Genomic DNA, 7,145 nt, shown 5'->3' with positions numbered 1-7,145 from the left:
TCTTCCAGCAGTTTGAGTTATTAAAACAATGATACTACTCACTTCAGAAATCGTGTAACGTTACACCCATAAAATTGGTATGCTTATACATTTTTTTACGGAGAAGGAAAGAATTTAAAACGCTACAAAATATAGTTCAACTTCTTAAATATTTACTTGTCTTCATAAATAAGGAATAAAAGGGCTACTTTTCGGATTGCACTAAATTCAATGGTCATAAGAAAAATATATATAAACAATAAAATTTAAACGTACTAGAACGTTTATGTTTACCGTTTTATTTATTTTTATACTTTAGAAAAGTAATTCATTTATCTTATCGTACATTTTGCGTGTTCCTCCATTGCTTAGTCCCAACTAATTACAGATCAGCCAATCTTTTTACATTATGATGTATTAATTAGAATAAAAACCGAAACTGAATTTAACAATGTTTTTTTTTTTTCGCATTTCAGGAACTAAGAGCCGCAAACCAATTTCAAAAAAAATAAATAAATAAATAAATAAATAAATAACAATATTTTACGCAATATTAATTGAATGTTAAGTATTCTTTTATAATTTTCAAACATATAACAACGAAAATAATGTACCTCTTGTGTTTGACCTTCTACAATGTATTTTACATAGCACATTATTTGAACACTTATGGATATACATCTTCACAAGAAGACTACTAATAACTAGGACACGAGTGAACGGATTATAATATTAATCAAACATCCATTACCTTGCCGATATTTAATCCGGTTACTCGAATCTCCGAGAAGTAACGTACTTTACCCTCAAAGCTACTGGGCTGTAAGTACTTCGCAAAACGATTAATGACCTATGTCCATTACCGGTGATGTTTATTAGTTGTTATTGGTACAGAATCCTTTAAATAATTTTCATGTATCAAGTTCCACAAAGTACTTTTAGAGATAAACTGGCTAAGTATTCGAGTGTTTAAAGTTAACGAAAGAACAACGACCCTGAATTGACAATATTATAGGAAAAATGCAAAAAGATTAAAATGCTCTGTAGTACAAGACCCATTCGCAAAGAAAGAAACTCCAATAAATTAACCATATATTACCGTTTCGTCATTAGCGCATAAAGTGACTTATAACAACTACAAAACAAATACTAAATAGATCAATTGGGGCAGTACGAAGTAATAGGATGTAAGTAGACTTGATAAGTTTTCGAGAAAAATAGTTCGAGTTCAGATTCTAGGTAGGCTTTCGTTGAATTTTTATTCTAAATTATGCTGTATAGCAAAGCTCACCAGGACTACTAGTACTACCCTTGCACCATTTCAGGGTAGAGGATCTTCTACAATTTGTATAAATTATCTCGAAATTTTAAATTTTGGAAACACTTACATCGCGTTGCTTCTTACTGCCTCAAATTAACAATTAAGTTGTCGAAAAAAAAACTAAGCGCAATGACACTAAAACTGTGTATCACCAAAAGTCTTAAATAATTTTAAAATTTGGAGACGAAAAGAAATGTGAATAACTAAATAATAAGAAATAAATTTTTAATAACATATAGGATTGTTAAAAAATATTGAAAAGGCAAAATTTCTGAACAAAAAGGAAAAACTTCTTATCATAAAATCTGTCTCAAATACTGCAAAGTTCAGAGGTTTCTCATACTGGAGTGTTTTGTCTCTTAAGATTTAATTCAGCAGTGATTTCCTACAATTTTAAATAGCAGTGATTTAATTTAACAGTTGAAGGATAACTGAATCTCTCATTGTCAATTCGGATTACTTGGCTATCTGGCAATTCGTCAGATTTCTCGAGTGAAGACAAAGATGCAGCTGCTGCCATCTCTTGTTCAAAGTCCAAGGCAACATAGCATATTTTTTCTTCAATATTTCTCAAAATTTCCAGCTTAGCAGTAGTTGGAAAGAATATCCACGTTCCAGTATTCATTGTCAGAACAGTGTTGGTGTATATGTTTTTTTGAATGTCAACAAAACATTTCTTAATCGATAACAGGATCCATTTCCAAGAATAAAGGTTGAAGAGGAGCTTCAGGATAACTGAATCTCTCATTGTCACTTGGCTATCTGGCAATTCGTCAGGTTTCTCGAGTGAAGACAAAGATGCAGCTGCTGCCATCTCTTGTTCAAAGTCCAATGTAAGATAGCATATTTTTCTTCAATACTTCTCACAATTTGCAGCTTAGCAGCAGATGTAAAAGGACATCCACGTTCCAGTATTCATTGTCAGAACAGTGTTGGCGTATATGTTTTTTTGAATGTCAACAAAACATTTCGTTATTAATATATAAGTTTTCTCGTGAATGCAACAGGATAGATTCCTAAGAATGAAGGTTGAAGAGGAGCTTCAGGACAGCTGAATCTTTCATCGTCAAAGGGGATCACTTGGCTATCTGGCAATTCGTCAGGTTTTTCGAGTGAAGACAAAGATGCAGCTGCTGCCAACTCTTGTTCAAAGTCCAAGGCAACATAGCGTATTTTATCTTCAATATCTGCCACAATTTCAAGCATAGCAATAGTTGTGAAAGAATATCAACCTTCAGTAAGAATTTTCCTCAATTAATCTGTAAGATATCCTCCTGCCAGATCCAAACGTAAAATGGCATGAAGCGAATCAGAACTATCATAAATGGGTGCAGTATGTGATACACCATCACCAGAATTCAGGACAATAACTGTAGTTCAACCACTAATTTTACAAGGATCATACCTATTTTTAAATTCATTAGAGGTTCATGAAACGCATCCTCAAGTAAATTTTGTTTTCCTTTCTTTTTCAATTGCTCCGACAATTTCCCACTTAACAGTACTTCTGAAAGAATAACCACGTTTAGTTATACTTTTCTTCAAATAATCTGTAAAACTTTGTCCTGCCCTTCATAAGTTTGCATAATATGTAAAACGACATCACCAACGTAAAATAGTGTAAAATGAATCTTAGCTGTCATAAATTGGTACAGTAAGGGATGCAACATCACCAAAATCCAAGACAATACCTCTGGTCTTACCCCAAATATCATTAGAGTCACACAATTGTCTTAAATTGCAAGAAGTTCAGAGAAAGTGTCCTACCACAAACTTATTTACACACTGTGTGTGCCATATTTCTTAAGCTCTTTTCTCAGTTGCTTTTGATGTTTTTTTCATTCTTTTTCAAGTGCTTTTTTTCTCTTTTGTCTTTTCAGTTTATACTTTTCCTTCAAAGTTTTCGTTGACGATATTTTCTACTCATTTTTAAGAGGTCGAGCAGTTGGATTATTTATAAAGCAGGAACACAAATGAGATTCATTGCTTTTTTCTTGGCATACTCTTACAATAGTACAAAAGCGTACTTCTAGACGAAGATGCCCTTCAGTTTTTTTAGAGCTTCCAAAAGAGAGCAAAGAAGTAGACATAATGATTTTCAGGTAAATTGACTTAAAGATACAAAGCATATACTAAATATTGATAAACTAGGAATATGTATTTGTCGTTATTTTTTTAGCTCAATGTACAATTTCATCTTTTTAGAACTATTTATACATAACTAATTAATAGTTTTTTACTTTCGCTGTCGCGGTGAAAAGTATCTTCTCGGAATATGAAGAGATCTGAAGTGAAGTAAACTAAGATTCATACGTAGAAGGGGAGGATTTGTATAAGTTTTAAAGTACCAGACTACCGAGCAAAAAAACCCGTACTGACAAGAGGCAACCCATGCTGGGTAAATTTCTTCCTAATGTGCTTCGTATTAAGACATACTGTCAATTCTTGAGTGTTAATTAGAACATTAAAGGATAGCATCGAGTTATGAATCGGTATTACCAAGTTTGCACTGTAAAAGCGATTCAGAAACGTTCCTGGAAAATAATAGGCAGCTGATATGCCCAATTTCTTCCAGTAACATATCTTAGAAAAATCAGGAACACTTTCCAATAAAAGTCAGTAACCTTTCTGAAATTAATCTTGAAACTTTATGAAGAGGTGTGAAGTCTGCCCTGTTAAAGCCAGTCATGTCTCTAAACCTTCCTAATTTACCAAGAAGGGTCCATAAAAATTAGGGCGACCTCGGCCAAAGCAATGCAAGAAAGGACCAAGCATATCTCTTGCCTGGAATTCCTGCCATGCAGGGCTATAGCTATCCATTGAAATTTTCGCTCTCACAGAGAGCTTAGTCAGATTGGACAGGCCGCAATTAATCTTCGGTCAATACACTTAATAAACACGCTCATTCAGTCTTTAAACTGGTTGCGAAAAATATTTTCCACAACAGTGAAAAGTCTGCATGCGTGCAACTTGTAGCGATTCAGGAAACTTTTTTGTGATGATACTTGTTTTTACGGGGAAATAGGTGAAAACGTGTGAAATCCCGAGACGTTCCACGGAAATAACCAGTAACGTTTCTGAATTTTTTTTTTTCACAGTGTGGTTCGTCTCCAGGAACTCAAACTAAACTAACACGCACATTGCACAACTCTTTCAGCTTCTGTAATCAGTAAAGACGAGACTCTAAACTGTAGATATGTATAGCGAAAAGTGACCGTGGACGTTGAAGACATATCTTTACTTGTGTAGAAGAACGGTTTTCTTGTAGTTTTTTCGAATATTGATTATAAAAAAAACTGCATGGTAATTTATAAAGAAACTAATGTAAATATTCCTTAAGGAAAAATTACATTTTTGCAAGAATTTAAACACATATAATGTAAAGGGAAATTATTTTCGATTAAAAGTAGTACCAAAACGGCGTGCCAGCGCCAATTATATCCTGATATGTATGTGCATTGTTTACCATTCATTTAAAAAGAAATACCGAAATGACGGTTACTGAACAACTTACACGGTCAATGTAATGAAACTGAGCCACAGTAGATTGACACAGTGGCATGCGTAGAAAGATGAAAATAACATGTGATACTACTTGACTCTATTATGCTATTACAGTAATAACTCAACTTATAAGTTAAATCAATCAGTTGTGTGAGTCACATACACACACACGTACAGTCATAGAAAAAAAAAACGAAACACTTTTAATTATTCGGCCATTTTTCATGCTAGAAAGGAAATAAAGATGTCATCCGACTTAGTTTAAAGTCTTCTTTAAAACTACGTAGGTAAAATTTTGATAAGGGACCATATACAAAGCAAAATGAGCACCAACTCTTGATTTTCAAATGGGAACCCCTAATTTTTGCTACATAATTATGTTTAGACCGCAAAATACAGCCAGGATACGAAATTTCACTGCATTCCGTACAGTAGAACAGGAGTTATTAACGAAAAACGTTTTAGGGACCATCACCACATTGAAAACGCTTCTTTCAAGGTCACGGTTTATCAAGTAACGGAAGGTGAACAATGAAAAGATCGAGATTATCCAGCTCAACTCATGCTTTTTTGAAGTTCTCTTTTCTTCCGTAATCCGATACTTTTTAGCCGATTATGTTGCGGCAAAAAGCAAGTTAAGGTCGTTTTTTTTTTTTTTTTTTTTTTTTTTAAGTTAAAATATTTACTGATTTTTGTTTATCTGGATTAACCCAAGAAAGATGTATGGGGTTTGGCTCGTCTATCGTATAGATCGTTGTTTAGTAAATCGAATAATGAAAAATTAAAAGTAATGGAACTTTTTGCCTTTTCTAATATGAACCTATTGGATTGCTTATATTAAGCAAATTAGCCTCATAGAAATGTAAATATCCAACCTTATACCTAGAAAGATGATGTGAATATGTTTGATAAATGTATTGCGTCTATGTTGCAGGTTTATTTTGGAATGAATAGAAAGTCTTTTGATGTAAAATGGAATTGCGCGTTTCTAATTTCGCAGAACATCGGCAGACGTTTGAGCCATCGCACACAAAAATATAAAAAATATACCGCACAACGTGGGAAGACGCAGCATTAAATAGATTGGAGACTCGAGCGAAGCAAGGTCCATTTATTCCGTGAAAACTTGCTCTAAATACATAAAATGAACGAAGTATCAATCTAAAAAATAAAGCAGAAGCAGGAGAATATAAATACCCGTTAATGAGCAAACCCTTTATACTCGAATTTTATTTGGGAAAAATTTGGTTATTTGAATTAACCCAGTGGACAAACACAGTAATTGTTCTAGAGGCTTTTTTGTAATCAAAAAAAGAGAATTTGTTTCAAATCCTAATTTATGCGAAAGATCATAATGCGTGGTATTATTAAAAAGACATTACACAATCGGCGGTTTTAGTTAAACATGTAACATCTCTTAAAACCAATTTAGGAAAGTAATTTCCCAATGCTGTTTCTAGCAACGAGATTCGAGATGGTTCAACCCGTAATTAAAAAAAAAAAAAAAAGTCATTTTAATTTTAACCAAAGTGAACCGAAATCTGACTTCTTGTCATTTCTCCGATTTTGTAACATTACAAACAAAACTTAGCTTTATTTGATATTGTTTCGCGCACTATATACTTGCACACTAGCATTGTCTACAGCATCAGGCTGGCGCACCTATAGCAATACTATAGACAGCATACCCAACGAGCGGGTTGAACTATCCAGAGGCTACGATTTCGTCCTCGCTGCATATTTCGCAGACTGGAATCGGAACTAAGCGTGTGGGATGCGGAAGTCATCTTATTGAAGCTGAGAGTGCGAATAAACTGGTAGGCAAAATAAATTTATCTGCTGTATGTTTACGGCATCTCACTGGTGAGATAAATTTTCTTCATCCACCAGTTTTTAGGCACTCTCGGCTTCAATGACATGACACCTGCTTCATTGTTCGGTTAAATCTAGTTCAGGGCTGTTGTGTTCAATATTAGGACTCACAGCAGCCATGGAATGGGAAAACCAAATCGCAGTGAAGGCGCGGGCCGCATTCAGATCGCGACGTTGGTCCATGTGGCCCGTTGTATGTTCAAAGAACATACAACAGGAAGAAGAATTAGTTCCAGTGTCACAAAGTTGGAGCCGAATATCCAGATATTGGATTCTGAAAAAGATACATTTAATAAAATAGGCACCCATTAGTTGATAAAAATTTTTTTTTTCACTTTCTTTCTTTGACGATATTTTTCCATGTTGTTCAAAAGAGAAGAAAATATTTTGAAATTTTATCATTGTCTTGCGAGAATTATTTTAATGCGAAATGCACGCCAATGACCGAGAAAGTAAATAGAAAAATAGT

General features: G+C 33.9%; 1 pseudogene; it reads right to left on the bottom strand.

The window, feature by feature from the left end:
* Positions 1 to 2,177: 2,177 nt before the first annotated feature.
* On the bottom strand, positions 2,178 to 6,837 carry LOC129228340 (actin-like; annotated as a pseudogene).
* Positions 6,838 to 7,145: the final 308 nt, after the last annotated feature.

Source organism: Uloborus diversus, chromosome 8 (assembly GCF_026930045.1).
Source record: "Uloborus diversus isolate 005 chromosome 8, Udiv.v.3.1, whole genome shotgun sequence".
In the NCBI taxonomy this organism is placed as follows: Eukaryota; Metazoa; Arthropoda; class Arachnida; order Araneae; family Uloboridae; genus Uloborus; species Uloborus diversus.
The sequence above is the reverse complement of the archived record's forward strand: the minus strand, read 5'-3'. Positions and strand labels throughout refer to the sequence as shown.